Genomic DNA, 19,259 nt, shown 5'->3' on the forward strand with positions numbered 1-19,259 from the left:
TGTACATTTTTGTTTAGTCCCATTCTAGTGTCTGAGCATCTCTTCTGATATATCCCATCTAGTTTTCAAACTGGAAAGTTTTCCTGGACTCAGGAGAAGGATGTATGGACAGCAATAATCACCCAGATAATTTATTGGACCCTTCTAACCACAAGACTGAGTTTTACATGGACATTTTGTGGATGCCACCAAAATGCTTTTTATCCTATGCAAAGCCTATGCTACTCTCATTGTTAGGAGACAAAATCAGAAAAAGCAATTATTCCTTTCACCTGTGCAGGGCAATGGGAATAACAGAATATACTTTAGGGGTTAGATGGAATTAATTGTACATTGACATATGAATTTTTCATTTTTGAGAAAACTGTATGTATTGTATGGTAGATAATGTGATTAGAGTAAGAGTTCTAACTACCTCTTGGTCAAATGAATATCCTAGAAAAAAATTAATATAATCAAGTTTGGAAATGTTTGCAAATCAACAGCATGCAATTAATTAATTAGAAGCACATAGGAATGAAAATATTATGTTTAATTTAAAATGCTTCAGCATTACTTGGGTTGTGTTTCATCTAATGGTTGAGCTATATTTCTAAGCATTCAGAGACTGATTCCATTCATATAGCTTAAATGGTTTTTCAGCCCAGGTTAGAAATTTCCCACCCCTGGGAATGAAGTAGGAAATTTAAGAGCATAGCTTTTCAGGTTCTTGGTACCTAAGAATGCAAGCTAATTCTCATTTTAAGCATGTCTGTTTGGTGGATGGTTTATTCTTTGTTTTGCAGGATGCTGTGATATCAAAGGAACAATATTTGAGTGACTGCATGTAACAAAATTACCAGTGTGAAGGATTTAGCCTCTGGAAAGGACTGTATGTCAAGGAAGATTGTAATGCTAATGATTGTTCCTGCTGAAGAACATATTTTCAAATATGTTTTCTAACATATTTTCAAATTGGTGTTCCACAAGATACCTTTACCGAGGTTACTGAGGATGTCTGGTGGCTGTACTGCCTCCAGTCTGTTTTTGAAAGAGGGATTATAGTCTCAAATGGCTGAGACACAGCAGAACGCATATGAACTTTGCTTTTCCTTGCCTTTCCTTCTTGCACTTCTCTCTACTGAAAGTCTGGGGACAATATTCTCTTGCCAAGAGAAACCTTGAACAGAAGAGTACAAAATAACGAATGGCTTGCACAACAGTAAAAGCATTATTTTTCTCAGGATTCCACATGCAATGAAGTGAGAAGCTTGGGGAAAAAGGTACTTTACAAGTAAATTTGTGACATTCCATAGGGTATTCTTTGTGATTTTTTCCCCAGGATGTCAATACTCTGCACTTCTATAATATTGGTTCCTTTAAAAGTTTTCTAATATAAAGCACTGGCTGCTCATTCACTTTGCACACATATTCCGTTATTTTTAAGTCAGGTGTAAGTTCTGTGTACGCTGCATATACTGGTGTGAGCCAGACATTTGGGGAAAATACTGTACAGGCTTTCTCTCACTCTTGTTTTAATGCACCTGTATGTTGACCTGTAATATCCCAGCCACTGGCCTCAGTAGAATTAGACTTCCAGAGTGATGAGGAATGGTGATGTACTTCGCTGGTTTATGCTGTGGCAAAACTGTTTACAAGGGGCTTTAAAATAATGAACCCTGACAGCATTTGAATATTGCTCTCCAGACCTGCAACACAAACACGTTCATTGTGAGTCTTATCTCTTTTATATCATAAAAGTAGACTTATTAAGAATGTCGTTACCATACCACAGAGGTGTTCACAGTATGTAAACCAGAACACTGCATAGACTACATGGTGATAATCGCATGGTTTGGTGTCTTAGGAGGCTTAAAAATGTAGCAAAGCCTAAATTAAGTTGTCGTATTGCATCGCAGGCACAATGCAAATTTATGTCATGGTCAGGTAAGTTAAAATACTCTATCTGAATATTCATCACAAATCTTTCTTACGTCTTCTGAAATTACACAGGAGAAAAAACTTAATTCCTGATTCCTTAGGGTGGTGAAACACCAGCTTTTGGAAGTTGTCTGCTGCTACTGGAAGGTGACCTTGAAGTACCAGAGCCAGCCCTCGCTGCCGAGTCAGTTGCTGCCATTATCACACTCTGGCTGCAGCTTGCAGCAATGTTGTAATACTGTCAATCCTGGCAGAATGCCCTATATGCATTAGTATGAAATAGTATATACAAAGCCTGTATAGTCAATAAGAATGTAAAGGCTGGAAAAACGTGGGAAAACATGTTTAATTTGCTCAGTTCCCTGGGCTCATTAAATTGGCTCAATGACTAGATTTAAAATAACTGAGCTGATGTATCAGCCCCAAATGATTTTCATGCCAGCAGCAGCAGCAGCGTAGGTTATAGCGGCAAGGCTGTATTTTCCTGTGGCACACTGCCCTCTTGTGCATCAGTAGCTTTGTTAGAATCTCAAAGCCAGAAGCCCATTTACAGTCTCCCAAACGCAGGTCTGATGTTGATACGAATACATTCCCCAGAGCATGAGGGACAGAACGAATACGTAATAAACACAAGTTCTTAGAATGCCTCTTGATCGCGTTTTGATATTTTCTATTTTTATCCAGAATGAATTTCTTCCTAAAATTCCTCCTAAAATGAAGACGTAAAATAATACAGTCTTCTTTGTAGGTAATACCAAACCGATGGACAGCTGTGATAGAATGGTGGGTAGGGCCATTCAGAGGTCTATCGGGAGAATGAAGAAATGAGCTGGCAGAAAACTCATGAAGTTCAGCAGACAAATGCAAACTCCTGCGGGGAGTGAATCAGCCATGCAGCAGTGGTGGCTGAAGGACGTCCAGCTGGTACGCAGCTTTGCAGAGAAGAACCTGGGGGTCCTGAAAGATGGCAAGGTGAACACCAGTCAGCAATCTAACACTGCAGAAACACCCTGCCTATCAGGCATGAGTGTAGCCAGCAGGTCTGGGGAAGTGTTCCTTCGCTTCCGTTTGACACAGTGAGATTGCAGCAGAAGTGCTGTGTCCAGTTTGGGGCTTCCCAGGACAAATACAGATACAGGTATGCTGGAGCCGGTACAGCAGGTTGGTACCAAGGTGGTGGGAGCTGGAGCATGTGATGGGCAGGTGACAGGAACTAGGTTTTTCCAAACTTGAGAAGTAAAGGCCAAGAGGTCTTACTGCTACTGGAAGGAGTAGGGAGCAGACTGGGCAGAGCTGAGGCAGGAGGAACTCCCTCTGAGACTGGCAAGGACCATATGGAGTTTCCTGGCACCTGGCAAACCAGTGAGCTGTCTGGGATCAAGTCTGGATGTTTTTTAAATTGCTCTCCTAGTCATCTTGCATTTCTCTGTTTAAATTGTCAAAACCTCTAATTTATGTTCTATGATAGCATGAAAATTTTGCATTTTTGATCCCTTTTTGTTATCTGTAGAGAAAGAGCTAGAATGAGGCTCTAGTAACCTTACAGCTCCAGCAGACTGGTATCAGTTTCATAGCTGGGTTTCAGTTCTGTGTCAGTGATATTCGTTTTTGTAAAAAAATGGAAATTCTTCAACCAAGAGAGACTGTATTCATTTAGATGTTGGGTTTTTTTTTAGCTGGGTAGAAAAGTCACTTTTCTACTTGCAAGTAAATGTGGAATCAAGTGTCCCCAAGCAAAAGAAAAAAAAATTAAGCTGGAATTTTCACATCCCAGCGCATTAGCTGACCATTAAGCTCTGGGTAAGAGAGTGTCCTTTTCTTTCACATTTATTGGACAGATGATTCTCAGGAATGCTAACTACTTGAAGTACCACAAATGAAACGAACTATACATCTCACTAGTGAATGCCATAATACATTAAATGAGAGTTATAGCTGCAGTTATTAATGTTTGGCAAGGATTACTGTAACTCAGGCAAGCCCTGTGGCAGAAATAAGAGGACGTGAAAATTTCTGCATCTCTATTTAGTATGTCAGGTTTGGCAGTAAGCATTTAGGCAGCCATCTTAGATACCTACATCTTTTTTATTGTTATATCCCCACTGTAACAGTAACTTCTGGAAAGGACACTGGGGCTTTAGTGCTTCTGAAAGAAATGTTACACTTCCTTTGGATTTAAATTAGAAAACTATGTGGGAATTTAAAAATAAATCATAGTTCCCTTACTTCTAGCAATGTTTGGCCCTTTTACCTTTATGAGAATGGAAAAAACAGTAATACAGGTATTCTGCCATCAGTCATGTACCACATCCCTATGAAAGTACTAGGTAATGTATCGGAGCTTTCAGAAACATGACAGTATAGATTTCTTACATAATAATAATAATTCTACTTTAAAGAAAATCTTCCTTGCCAATAGAATAAATGGTGATTTGGAGGGGAAAGAAAAAAATTCCTATATAAACAGTAATTGTTCAGAATACATAGAGGAAAACTTTCTCCTACACATTGTATACTATGTAGTACATACTATAAATAGTCATCAGAAACTTAGCAATGACAATTAACAAGGGGCTCTGTTTTTAAAGCCTTATAAGTGATTTAATAGCTCTGGATGATTTCACTGTTATGCTAATATTCTACATCTATAAGAGCACAAGTCCTGTGAAATTAACATACAATTCATTCCTTCCTTTCCACCTCTTGGGAAAAATGTCATTAAGGCAACAGTGCATACCACTGACAACGGTGGTCTTCCAAACGTTTACCATCTTTGCTAGCCAATGCCATCACACTTTAGAGCAAATTCAACTGGTGGAGAAGCTTTTTTGGCTGCAAGGGGCTGCATCCATTTCATGAACCTGCCAAGTACAAAAGAAATGTATTAAAAAAGGTGGAAAACAGGTGATTGTCAGGGTGCTTGTGAGATCACCGTCCCTGAACAGGAACCAGAGGTTATGTGAAACCAGCGGGAGGATTCTTTAGCTCAGGTTAAAATGTGTGACAGAGCCATGTCTGGAATCCGTGGAGAGGGAATCTAAAAGCTAAGGGACTGGCCTCCACCTGTCCCACAGTGTGCCTGTAGCAAAAAAAGGCTCTGGATCCTCCAGAAGATAATTCAGAGCAGAAGTCTTGGTTTCTACTGTCTTTAAAAGAACCCGAGCGAGACAACAGCTTTCTAATGTAAAGATCTTTTTTAGGTACCTAATATTTCACAAGTTGAACTTCACCAGTGTCTTAGCAAAATGAACTGTGAAAGTTCATGCAACATCCCCCAGCCCCTGGTTTATTCCAACGTAATATCATTAGCATTCATCAAGAGGGATTGGTGGTAAATTAAGTCCATTAATACAATTCTGTCCAAAAGATTGAAATCAGTGAATGTTATTTTCCAAAGCCACTTTAGCCATGATTTTGTTATTAGAAATAAACTCAGACATCTCCAGGGTACTGCTCTTTTACATGTTTAGCAGGAGATTTGTCACAAGTAATGCTATTTAATTTTAATCCATTTCAAGCTGTGCTTGGGGGAGAGCCAATGTGAAACAAAATAAAGATCGTAAGCCCAGGGGTAATAATATAAATCTCTGAAGTTAGTGTCAAATTCTGACATCTAAGTTGATATATCTCCAGTAGAGCTGGAAACCACTGGGGATGAAATACTGAATATAATAAAAGATGCTCTAGTATCTTCATTTAAAAAAAAAAAAAAAAAGCAACCAAAACCCTCAAAACTTGTGTATTTGCTTGAATTAATCAGCAGCTCCGTTATGCTACTATAAAATAGTGAAACCAAAGCTGACACTATTGTAGCTATTTTTAGTAAGTTACATTATTACACAAATATTGTCTTTATGTACAACATTTGGCTCAGCTCTGCAAAAGAAAATATGGCAGTGTTAAACCTTCTCTTGTGTGTAAATCATACCGACTATTCTTGAGAATCAGAGCCGTTGCAAACATTAGAATTTGGCTCTCTCATGAAACTTTTCTGGGTAAAACTTGGCATCATCTTCTACTGATCTATGACTGCATTTGATCTGCAAAGATAGTATCTGGCCTGTGGAGTGATATCTATTCAATAAGACTTAAGTAGTTGTTAAAATCACATTTTCTTCCCACAGCACATATGGTGTTTCCAATTACAGAGTCTATTTACTGCCTGCTTTCTAAGCTACTTATTCTATTAGTAATGTTGTGGTAGGTGCACATTTCAGTTATGCTAGGTTCCAAAAAAGTAGCTTTTATTAAAGCCTACTCTAGCTGCCACGTTACATTGGGTGTTTACAGATCATTAAATCAATGACCTGTTGCCTTGGTCCAGATGTACAAAAAGAAGCAGCAGTGAAGCTCAGAGAGCTAATAACATGAAGAATTCCTGGGTATAAGAGGTCTACAACCCACTACGACAGTATTTGTATTTAGTATTATGGCAGATGGGCACCTCAGTGCCCCTTAACAGAAAATCACCCACTACGAGCACTCTTCTCTTTGTGGTATCCACTGTTAGTTGTTTTCTATATTCTGTAAACACACTTTTTCAGTTTGATAATCATTTGAAATAATTCATCTTTTCAAACTTGTATTATAACTCCAAAATATTATTAAGAATGAGACAGCTCCTAAATTAAATTTCTAAACCTGGCATATGACCTGTACGGAGCATATCTGCCGAGGCAGGGGGCAGCCATAGTTCTAGACCAAATAGGCAGTTGCCTGAGGCAGCAGCAGAGACGTGAAAATCACAGTAGTAGCAGACCAGCTCCTGCCAGCTCTGCCTGGTGTGCTGGGATTAAACTATCTTCTCAGCCTCAACAATGAGAGAACTTATCCCGCTCCCTGGCCCTGGTTTTCCCTCATCCTCCTGGTGGTTGACAAAGGAGGTCTGGAAACATACCAGCATGGAGCTAGAGAAGGACCACTCTTCCTTTCACCTCCCTTCTCTCAGGCAGTCATGCTATGTTGGGTCAGAAAGTCCAAGCAGGTGTTTGTTGTTTTATCCTCATTAATTTTGACTGACTGCTCTGAAACCTGGAATCTGCCCACGACAAATTCATTATATTGATTTCTGTACCGCTGTAGGGGTTTTGACTAGGAGAGTTAATATTCTTCGTAGGATGGAACTGAGTTTCTGGTTTGTGATGAAAACAGTGTTGATAACACAGGGATGCTTTAGCTATTGCTGAGCAGCACTTGCACAGCATCAGGATCTCTTCTGCTCCTCACCCCACCCCACCAGTGAGGGGCTGGGGGGGCACGAGAAGTGGGGAGGGGACACAGCTGGGACAGCTGGCCCCAACTGATCAGAGGGACATTCCACATCACACAACATCATGCTCAACAATAAAACCTGGGGGAAAGGAGGAGTAAGCAGGGGATGTTCAGAGTGATGGCGTTTGTCTTCCCAAGTAACTGTTACATACGATGGAGCCCAGCTTTCCTGGAGATGGCTGAGCACCAGCCTGCCGATGGGAAGTGGTGAATGAACTCTTATTTTGCTCTGCTTGCATGCCCAACTTTTACTTTCCCTCTTAAACTGTCTTGATCACAATGAACAAGTTTTCCCACTTTCACCCTTGCGATTTTCTCCCCCTCCCCCTGGGAAGGAGTGAGCAAGCAGCTGTGTGGGGCTGAGCTGCCTACTGGGATGAACCCACAGCAATCACACAGCATTTAGGACCATAACTCCTGAACAGCGGTGGGTTTGGTCATTCTACCCCTTCATTTGCTCATTGCTAGTGATCCTCATACCTTCCCACTTTTACTGATATAAACACGGCTTCAAATCAGTTTGACAGATTTTAATCCAATATGTCTCAGGTATCAGCACGACATGCATGTGCAAACAGACCTTCACTCACAACAATTCCCCCTCTAAGACAGCCATTTTTCAATTTTATTGTAAAGTTGCTAATCCCAGAAATAGCATTACTTAGGTGTGAAAGTTTAGCTGACTGTTTAAGCACTGAAAGTAGAATAGTCTGTAAATTGCAGCACATACGCCATACCAAAAAAACTGAATTGAGTTCCTAGTTGTTAATAGATGTTCTCAACACCATCAACAGGGTTTCCTGATATCATCCATCAATTCATTATCTGTTTATTTAATGTTTATATTTAATTAGCACTTGATGGGATCTAGCTACTGGGTTGAGGCTTTTATGCTTAATACTGAATGGATATAGTAGATACAGTCTATCATGTTCTGCTGCAATAGCTGTTGGGGTTTTTTTCCCTAGAGAATATGAAGGCTCCTTTTTAAGATGTGAAGTGTACAGACAGGAGGAGATGGAGAAGATGGAAGAGAACTTTCACCTGGATGCACATGAAAGAGATGAAAGGTAGTAAACAGTCTAGTCTATTTTCACAAGACTGTTAATGTTCTCAAAAAATTTAGATTACTTCCCCAAAATGACATCAAGATTGCAAAGCTTTGCCATCCATTAAAATCTTTACTAAAAAACCCAGCAGTCACTAGATCACTCACCTGTGTGTGACTTGTGGTTGCTTTGACCAAACTCATGTAGTGGAATGTGTCCCTTCCCATGGCAGGGAGGTCGGACTAGGTGATCTTTAAAGGTCCCTTTCAACCCAAACCACTCTGTGATTTTATATGTCAAATTCCACTGAAGCTGGGTAAAGCATTAAAATTGCAAGGAAATGACAGAGAGTATCTGGTTGTTTTTTGAAAGCTAGGTTAAAGCTGAGCCTCTTTGAAGAAATTTAAAGATCTAATTACTATGACAAGACAAAACAGTGTTTGAATAGACAGGAATGTAAGAGAATAGTTGGTTAACCTTATATTGACTCAAACGTAACCTGTATAATGTAGACGAACGAATGAGAAGAAGTTGACAGCTATTTCAGGTAAGAATAACAACAACTAAACTTTGCTAACTTAGAGTCAATCCCAGAATGAAAGAGCACTTTGGCCATACTGGTTGAAACTGGACTGAACTGGCAGTTACTTGTAGCAACTTCAGCTGTCTATTCAGGATGGGCAAATGGGCAAAGATCAATACTTAGCCTGTGCTATAAGTGTGTATGGGGATGGTAGATGCAGAGAGAACTTGCGAACGAGAAAAAACTTTTTTAAAAAATCTAAGCAGAGACTCATATGTTTCACTTCAGCAAGAAAAAGAAAAAAATCTAATTAAACAAAACCTTGTCTTGAGAAAATGCCGATGTCTCATTGTTAGTGCAGTTAGAATTTCTTTTGCAGTTTTGCAACAGCTTTTGTAGTACCATTTATATCTTAGCTTCTACCACAACCCTCACAATTTAAATGACCAGTTATCAGATAATGGAGGTGAAGATACATTAATATATATCTGTGCAAAGAAACTAGGCTTTTTTCCTATTAGTTGGTGAAAGGCTTTTACATGTCTGCTTTAGATGAAAATACATTTGGAGCAAAGAAATGTTTTGTAAGACAAAGCTTTTCTCAGAAGCATTATCTCAAGGCATCAGTTCACTTATATTTTGCCATTTGTTAATTAAAAACTTTAATGTGAGCTGAGAAATAATTTCTGTTTCCTACTCTTTTACAATAGTCATGTTTAGCTACTTCTTACTGGTTGGATTTTCATTATACCTGCTGTCCTGGTATTTCTGGTAAGTATTGAAGGAATGAAGAATTTGGTATACCACATCACAAAAGAAAAAAATGTGATGTACTTAGAGGTAACTAAAAATAATACTAAATTGGTATTTTTGAGAAAGGAGAGTATGATTTTTAAAGTCCTAATTTTGAACTTTTATGTTCAAATTTTCAGGAGGGAAGTTACTTTTTTGCAAGCATAATCCAGCTGCATATGTAGCCTACATGTGAAAATGAAAATGATTGAACACAGTTCTGAGTATTAATTAAACAGAAGATAATTTCTGAAAATGTTTTGTATAACTACGTTGTAAATACTGTCTCTTGCTGATAAAACCAGGAACTAGCTGTTAAATATAGGGGGGTTTTCCCTTTTTTTTAATCTAGAAATGATGTTAGAAAGGCCTCTGAATATTCCTGGGCATTTTCAAAGCTCTGTTATACATACCTTAAAGACATAAATCAATGACAGTTCTTGTTCTTTTTCTTCTTTGCTAAAAATATACACTGTCTACAGTACATTATTTGGGTCTTTCAGAATCTAGCTTGGAAAAATTCATGTCTGGACACAGGCAGCAGAGCTTACAGCTAGGAGACAGCCTTGTCTCTCGTTAGATATTTACAGTCCTGAGTGAGACTGATGCTAACTACAGAAGCATGAAGTTCTCATGTTCCTTTCCCTTTCAAAGTCAAAGAGGTCAGCCATCTGCTTGGCATAGAGGACAAAGGAAAAAGAGCTCCCTCTCTCTCTGCTGGGATGCCTGTCTGCCTCTGCAGGCACTTTCTCAGTCTGGCTTCTCTTGTAGCAAGTAAGCTTCTACCCCTTGGTAAAACTGAGCGGAGAACAAATGCATTCATAGGCAGGGTGCACCCTGTCCAAGGAGGCTGAGCTGTTTGGTGTTACCTTCTTAATGAACACGGTGTCAGTTATGAGAAGCCAGTTTCTCCTCTTTCCTAGTTTATATGAGCCATATATGACCTACACCTGCCTAACTTTCTTCTGCTCTGTCCTAGAGCTCACTACTGCATCTGTTGATGGCTCATAAAACTGATACTGCTCATGCACAGGGAAGCTGACAGTATGCTGTCTCTCATAACAAGTTCTCACCCTTCAGGTGCCCAAACTCCTACTTACCATAGAGTAGACATCTTCTATTTTGAGTTCAGAGACATACAGAAGCAACCTGAATTCTAGGTAAGGGAGGGTATCTATTAGACCTCAACTGAATGACTGTAAGATTAGCTAAGACTGGAATCAATGCTCCCACCAGGCTAAATGTCCAACGTCAGAATATTGGTGTTATTTTTTTAAGGAGTATCACACCAACACATGCAAAATAAGTGGTAAATGTAGGAGCTTTCATTTGTACATTAGTTTATACCTGTATAAAGACAGCTAACTTCTGTTAACAGTAGTTATTTCCTGTTTTCAGTAGATGGGAAAATGCAATATGTTTATGAGTTAATAAATATAAATCTTTCTATTGGCAACAACGTACATTTTTCACTGAGAACACAATATGAAATGTTGCCTTTGTAATGAAAAAGTAGAAAAAGCAAACATTTACCTGCCACAGAAAGTCTTGATACCACGGAGAATTCAGTGGATGCTGTTTGTAAGGGAGAGTCACTGGAGGATGACAGCTATGGTAACAAATGAACTTTTTCTAGTCTTTACTGAAGTTTTTGCACACAAAGTCATGCTTCTTGGATTTAATCCCACTCATGCTGGTAAATTCCACTGTTTCCATTTGGTGGGAGAAGACTCTACTGTTTAGCATTAAGAGATGGTGGCATTAGATAACTGCATGCCCCTTGGTTGTCAAAGTCCAGTATTCAATTGCAGTTTGCATCCAGCAGGGACCTGCTCAGCTGCTGTCTAAATTGACTTTCTCCTGCTTGCCCTGCCTGTAGTGTCAGCATAACTGATAGCTGAAAGGAGTTGCTAATAGTTGCCTGGTCTGAACGCCCAGATTGCACTGGCTGCTTTTAGAGATATTTTCATGCTGATGACCTATATTCTAACTATTTTAACTACTGACTCTTCAGGAAAAAAAAGGCAGAAGAACAATTTCCTTCTTTTTTTTTTTTTCCTTTTCATCCATTTTTGGCGAGGATGAAAGGATATGTCGCTATGGCAATGACATCCATAAAGGGGGTTCATGGCTGTGAATATTGAATTGGAGAAATAACTGACTTTGGAGAACATGGCCTACTTTTTTTCCTTTTGGCATTTCACACTGGCTAGTCCCTAGTAGTCTCCTTCTATCTCTCTCCCCACCCTTCTCTCTCAATCATAAGATCATTGTGAATTGCACTAAGCAGCAGGACAGACAAAAAGAAGCTAAGCACTGCAGTGGTCACCATCCGGTACTCACACGAGCCTTGTGCATGCAGCCCCCAGACTCACAGTCTAACAACTGAGAAAACTATGTGTTTCTGTAAATTCATTGGCCACTATCTTTACATGATGTTTTCACAGCTGATTGCTAAAAGCTTAAGCAGAATTAATGTAGGGAACCCTCATGAATTGTTATCAGGATTTGTAAGTATCATATCGAGTAGCTTAGTAAACAGTTTCTAGTAAGGATTCTTGGCACTTTCTCCAGAGGAGTAAGGACAATTCTAGTAGGACTGAATACGTGCAAGAATTACACTGGCTTTCATTCGGAAAGTTCAATTGCTTAACAGTCTTTGCGCTGTGGTCTGATTTTCACTCCTGTTGTTTCACATGGGGAGATTTTATGTTCATATCCTTCTAAAACTGTTTTTTCATAAAGACTTCCAAGACCTGTGCTTCATATGTTTTGCCACATCTGGATTTGTTTCAACTTTCTTTCAATTGGCTCTTTGGTAAAGTCATGAGTATTTGTTGCTGGCAGAAAGATGCCTGTTTCCAACCCATCTGCATGACCATCTGTGGTGTTTGCAGACCACTGAAATTTATCTGCTCCTATCCAGGGAATTTCTAGATGTTTCTGAATCAGATCGTTGCTGTGTGTCAACTTTCATTACTATGGCCTTTCCTAAGTTGAATCTGATGTAGAAACAAACCCAGCATCAGATTTTTAGGTTCAAGGTGCTTTAAATAAGGATTGACTCACTACTAGGTGGCTAATTTTTGAGAAAGATTTTCCATACAATTATTTTTCTTTTTAGTTATTATTGTGCCATGGAAACATCATATTGCTATTTAGTGATGAGAAAGTTATCTTAATAAGAGATCAAATTTAGAAATATTTATAAATCAATAAGAAAGGAGTTATCTGGCCAGAGTGCTGTTTCATAATATCTTCATAACATAGGAATTCTAGAGAAAAATAATTGTACAGTGATTCCATTTGGAGACAATTGTAAATTATAACAGGCTGTAAACCTGAGAGAAGGCAGAAAGAAATTACTCCTTTTTTATCAAAAAACCAAAGATTGTAAAAACCTGCTATTTCAAGTGTGACTGCTGAATCCACATACTGCACTCCACTCAGTTAAGGAGATGTATCATCTCCACAGCATGGGACAAAGTAAAGATATCTCCAAATTAGCAATCTCCAAGCCAGCCAGCAGCAGTACAGCAATGTGAGTGTGGCACATCACACAAACTTGATTGGCTTTTCTGAGAGATTAACCATTTCTAACCTGAAGGTAACTTGCTCCAAAGTACAGGCAGCGCGTGAGACTGGGACTGTCTGCACAAGGCCATGTACACATGCAGCAGAAACACAGAGGGAACTTTGCTTAACTCCTCACAGGTATAAGCAATCGATATTTTTGTTACTGAAAGGAATTTTAATCTTAATCTATCACTGTGTCGGTTAGCATGAACTACCCTTCCAAAACCAAGCTTCTATAAGGTTCCTTCTTATGCAGGTTGCTTTTCACCATTCTAGTAGAGTTTCTGGGAGTTATATAGTCACTATATAGCTTTTAAAAAATTCTGCTTGCAGACTTTTCATAGATTTGAAGACTTTGGAGGGGTTGATAATTGTTTAGGATTAGACATAACCTCATTCTTTTAAGTACCTTCTCTTAAACCCCACAAATGGACCAGAAAAGTGATAGAATAGTGAGCAATAGCACATTTTCTTTCTAAAGATTTTGAGAAGGTTCACAGACTTAATGCAACCTACAGCAGAAAACAATGTTTCATCCATGAAGCCAGTTAAAAGGGGGGATTTTGCAATGACAATGATCTATTGCAGATCTTCATTACATAGCTTGAAGAATTTCTTGTAACCTCACCTACTGTACAAACGCATTCTTGCTTTTGTGCATCTTGTTCTGCATAATACAGAAAGGCAATCTTATCAGTCCTAAACAAGTGCAGTGTTTTGTAGGAAAAACAGTAATCTAGCTTGTGTTAAATATATATTTGTATGAAGATAGTAAACCACAGCATTATTGTATAGTACTGCACTTCCTACCTGAGAAGAGAGGTGAGACTGTGGAAAGGCTGACGTAGGAAATGCAGCAATATAACTTAATGATTTTTAGAAGTACGCGAAGAACTGAGTGACTGAGGACAGATCTACAGATCTATCTGTTTGGGGAAGATCTCAAAAGACCACTTCCTTTTTTAAAGAAAGCTAGTCCCACCCTAAATTATTAATCTCATTTCCAAAGGTGGGAGGTCTGAAGAGAAGTAGGGGAAGAGCTATAACCCAGAAACCAATAGCACATAAAATGTCCTCTGTAATACATTTTGTTAGACAGTCAGCGTACACTGCAGCAGAAATCAAAGAGTTCAACATCAAATAAGAATCTGGAAAGTAATTTTTTTGGCTTTGCCATTTATTTGGATTTGGGATTTCGCTTCAAAGACAAACGTTGCATTTTGGTCGAATTCACCTTTGTTCAGATATCGGAACTAGAGTATCAGAATTTGAAATCATGATAGATTCTTATATTATGGTCTTATTTAAAAGCTTCTGAAAGATTGCTCTGACTTTTCATCAGTGATGATACCTTCGTGCCAGATTTGACTAAAAACAATCAAAGTTTCACTACTTAGGAATTCCATACCTAACTCAGACATCCCTAAAAACTGTGATTATATGTAAAGATGGTCTCGCAATCTGAGTAAAGCTTTATGAGTCCACTAGATGGTGCCAGATGTATCAGAAAACAAAGATCTGGGGGGAAACCACCAAACAAACAATACTGCTTCAGGAGATAGCAAGGATGTTTTAAAGTATTATTTTGCATCTTCTCCATATGGCCTTTCACTCTACTAACTCAAACTGTACTGTTCTTTCTTCTGTGTGCTGCATAAGAGTGCACACTTCAGACGGCTCGGTCATCACAATGCCAGTTCAGTTTAGCATATCAGATCAATAGCCTGCTATTTCTCATTGTAAATTTCTGAGAGCTAATTTCTTTAATATCTTCATATATTTTGATAAAGGAACCAAGTTTGTAAAATTGCTTAATATATATCATTACTGCATAGTTAGTGTGGCTTACCTAGAATTGAATTTTCCCCGATCAAGTCAGCCAGCGCTGGCTCCTGCACAGCACTGAATTGTGTAAGGCAGCAAGTCTCCTGGGGGCCTGATTCTCTTGGGGTTTGCACCGGTCTAAGCTGAACTATTCTATGAGTTTTGTAGTGAGTGTTTTTAAGAAAATAACCCCAGTGGAGTTTTTCCTGTCCTTGTAGGCAATTGTGGGCAAGTACAGAACAGCTAGACGTTTGAATGACACTTTACGTGCTCATATGATGCAGCAATCATACTACAAAGTGGTGAGTTTTATTGTCATATATGTTCCTTTCACATCCATCAGTTTTAACTCAGATCATGATTACATTTAAAGAAAGGGGTTACACTTGTGCATAGCACTCAAGACGGCCCACAGTTCATTGTCATCATCAATTAAGATGGAGATGAGATTTGCATGTGGTGGCAATATTCAATTGAAGATAAATTTCTAGCTGTTTAATTAATTTTTGAAGTTTACATTTCATTGCTTATTGTTAGGGTCCACGAGACCTTCTAACACATGACATCCAGAATTTGCTGGAGACTACCTGGGAAGAAATTATACACTTACATTTCTGATTTACTTTTCATTTTGAAAGTTTTGTTTATTTTTTCCTTTGCAAATTCTATTTTTATATGGTTGCTTTGGATGATGACCAGGGAAGTCAGTGAAGCTATAAACAAAGGAAAGAAAAAGTGATCCATCAGGTAAATTGCTGAATATTGAAAAGGCCAAAGTAATAAAGTGTAGCACTATAATTCATAGAGTACATGAGACATTAAAAGTCCTGCAGGTTCAGCTTTTGATCAAGATTTGTTGGAGACAAAGATCAACTAGAACTTGATTATTTTTTCATGACAAATGTGGTAGAGAAGGTAATAAAATAACAAATTTATTGTGTTCTAAAAGACTTCATAAAATCAGGCTGTTTGCTTGCTGCTCTCCATCAGACTCAATCAAGGTTGACGTTTAACGGAAGACCTTCTCTGTGCTATAGGAAAGTGATGAAGTGGTTCACCTAGTACCATTATTTGTAGCCTCACCCCAATACATTTACATGATGTTGCCATAAGAAGTGCTTTTTTGTTGGATTATATTGACTGAGGATTAAAGCCAGGTGCATTTCCTCACAATATCTCAGCAATCCCCAACTTAAGCAACTGCATCATGTAGTTTGTATATGGAATCAATTAGGCATATTGAAGTCATGGAACATAACTGTATTTCACTTAGTGATGTGCAAATAGGTAGCACAAGACAGTCCTTAGCTGGAAGGCCTTGCTGCCTAATTTAAGACAAGACAGTCAACTCCTTCCATCAGGAACAGTAGAGTTTTACTGTGGAAAATAAGCCACACCACTGGATGATATTTTCCTAGCAGATATAGCTAGGTTCAAATTTAGATATTGTGTCTTAGGGATGAGAAAGCATAGTGAAAAAATGAAGTGAGAAGACATTTGCAGGAGATAAATGCACTCATAGCCCTCATCTAGATGAAATATATGGAAGCTGCACCTTTGCCATTGAATTATAGTGTTGTAGACATGTAAGTCACACCAGGAGCCCAGAGTTTCAATTCTCTGCTTTATAAATATATGGCTTGGCATTTTAATTAAATGTAGGCGATAATAAGTTGGAGTTTAAAAGTATAGACAAAGAAGATGTATTTGCCTAAGCAGAGAAAAAGTTGTCAGCTGAAAACTGTGAAGAATTGTATCAACAATAATTCAGAGACTTTTAGTAACAAAAGGCAAAACTGAAATGGTCCTACACACAGCAACTAGAGGGCCAGAACAATAAAACTGTATGAGCAGACATAAACCCAATGTATAGACATTTAAGTCATCAGACAGAGCTATTCCTGTTCCTTAACTCCAGATCTGTCACTAATGGCAGTGCAGCACTGGTCATACTCCCCAGACTTTGAGGTGACTACTGATGCAAATAGGTTTGTCCAAACATTCTGAATCTGTCACATCTGATCAGGAATGTAAGATAAATGGGCAAGTGTCAGCCATTTAGAAAGGGCCTTCCACCTTTGGTGCCTGACTGCTGTTGATTCATTAGCAGTGCTACTTATTAAGTCTGAAGAGTATGAAGAAGGCAATCCTCTATTATTATTATTATTATTATTATTATATATATATATATGCGCAAAATGTTTGTATTTGTTTATACTTCCAAAATTTGGGGAAACACAGAAAGGAAGTACCAATTCTTTTCCTAATAACCCAAAAACCAGGTTTGGTTTCGGTAGCAGAATATCTACAACCCCCCTTTAGGAAGACTGCAGCTGCTCCTCTCAGCCATTTCCCTGAAGAAAATCCAGTTCCTTCAGCTCCTGTCAAAAAGCATGCATCGCAGCATCTCTTATCATCTCAGTGGCCCTCCAAGTATCTTTTTGCCCTTTGCTTATATCTTTTCTTCTGAGGTCTCAGCCTGGACTGGGTACAACAGAAGTGGCCTCCTGGGTACCAGGCAAGCATCAGGGAGCAGCCACTTCCCTGGTCCCCTTGGTTGTGGTCCCTCTCTGTGTCTGGCACACAGTTAGCCGTGTTGCCACAAGAGCGCACTGCTGACTCGCGTTCAACAAAAATCAGCAAAGTGATCCACTGAAATCCCCTTGGTTTGATCAGAGGTATAACTTCAGATAAGCAGAAAAGTTTCCAGGGAAATGCTTGTATTTTGGCCAGACTTTTCTTCACTGCAGCTTCTGATGCAGCTGTGCATCCCAACGGGTATCAGCTACCTGTTTGCCTGCCGGTGGCTATTTAGAGTCCATGCACACAACAGGAGCTGTAAATAAGACCTGATGAGTAGCGAGTGGGAGGGAGCCCCTGCAGCAGCCGTATTTTAATATTGGCAGACCACATATATTTTTAGGAGTCAAACTTTTTCAAAGTGATTTTAGGGTGTCTGAAGATTTCCTGTGGTATTTTGCATGTAGGGACTGAAAGCTGATTTTCTCTCTAGCTTTAGAATATACAGTAGCTTAATATATATACTGGTATTTTAGCATTAGGCCAACGTCCAAGATGAACATCCTATGGCCGAAGCCTGAGCCAGCTCTCTTTGCCAGAAACTATAAAGTTCCCCATTTTCTCAGGGTTTTCAGCTTGTGGTCTCACAAAGTGGGGTTCTTTTACAAATCACTGCCTTTTTAGAAAGTCAACCATCAAGAGAGACAGAAAATTTAGCTGAACAGATTTTCACTTCACCAGAGGTTATGATGATGATAAAAACAGCTCTTAAATTCAAAAACGATGAATCCAGAAAGTGAAGGTCCACATTAAACTCCCAGCCTACTGAAATGTTTGGAATACTTGGATTTGCTACCAGTATTCTCATTACAAAGTGGCTGATAGCTGCAGGATACTGTCCCATGGGAGGTGACCTCTGAGCGAGGGTTAAAATTCTAAGCCTGGATAGGGCTACCAAGATTCAGCCATGTGTGACATACTTAAAAAGGTCTGCACAAACAAAACCTCTTACCCAAACAAAACATCCAGCTTGCTCTTCTAATTGTACCGCCAGTCATATCTGTGATTTTTTTTCTTTCTTTTTTTTTTTTCCAGAGGATACAAGCATGTTTCATAAATTTTCATCCTGCTGGCAATAATGTGCCAGCTATGTTTAGGACAAATATGTTATTTTGATTAGCCTGATAACAATTCTAGAATCATTGCTTTCTCCTGAGGGCATAATGTAGTCTTGTTTATCTCAAGTGTTAAAAATGCCTGAGTGGCCTTTGGCCCCTCCAAAGCCCTTGCTTTATGGCATCTTACTGAAATTCATTAGAAAATTTAAAGAGTAAGGAAAGCATGTCTCAGGCTGCTATCTTCACACTTGTTACTCCCCTCTCTGAGCTGTCTGTACTACATCTGGTCTTAGGTGTTCTTCATCAGCTGAGAAGAAAAATATGCATTTTTTCTTTGCTATCATATAAAACTATTCAACTCTTAGCTTATTATGGATAATTTGTCAAGTATCTGTCCATATGTGCATTCTATTCCTGATCATTATCACACAATCAGCTAGACTAAAAATCATCTCTTTTTTATTTCTAAATGGTTTCCAGAACTGAAACCAATTTAAAATTACTGCTTCCTAGATTACCACCTCTTAACTCTGTACTGAATGATGCAAAAGGATTTCTGCATCTTGATACTATGGTTTAGCTAAAATTCTGATAAGAGTAAACAGATTGTTTTGATGTCCAAGACCTCATAACACTGATTATATAACAGTATGCAAATGGTCTTGA

The 19,259-nt window shown here is 38.8% G+C and overlaps 1 long non-coding RNA gene across 1 annotated transcript in view; it reads right to left on the minus strand.

Moving 5' to 3' along the window:
• The window catches only part of LOC308066874, a 64,279-nt gene that overhangs the window by 22,846 nt on the left and 22,174 nt on the right, over window positions 1-19,259 (minus strand). The window contains exon 2 of the long non-coding RNA XR_013929352.1: window positions 4,658-4,781. This is a non-coding gene — a long non-coding RNA (uncharacterized lncRNA). The remainder of the gene's footprint in view (window positions 1-4,657; window positions 4,782-19,259) is intronic.

This window comes from Falco punctatus (genome assembly GCF_963210335.1).
Source record: "Falco punctatus genome assembly, chromosome: 7".
Lineage (NCBI taxonomy): Eukaryota > Metazoa > Chordata > Aves > Falconiformes > Falconidae > Falco > Falco punctatus.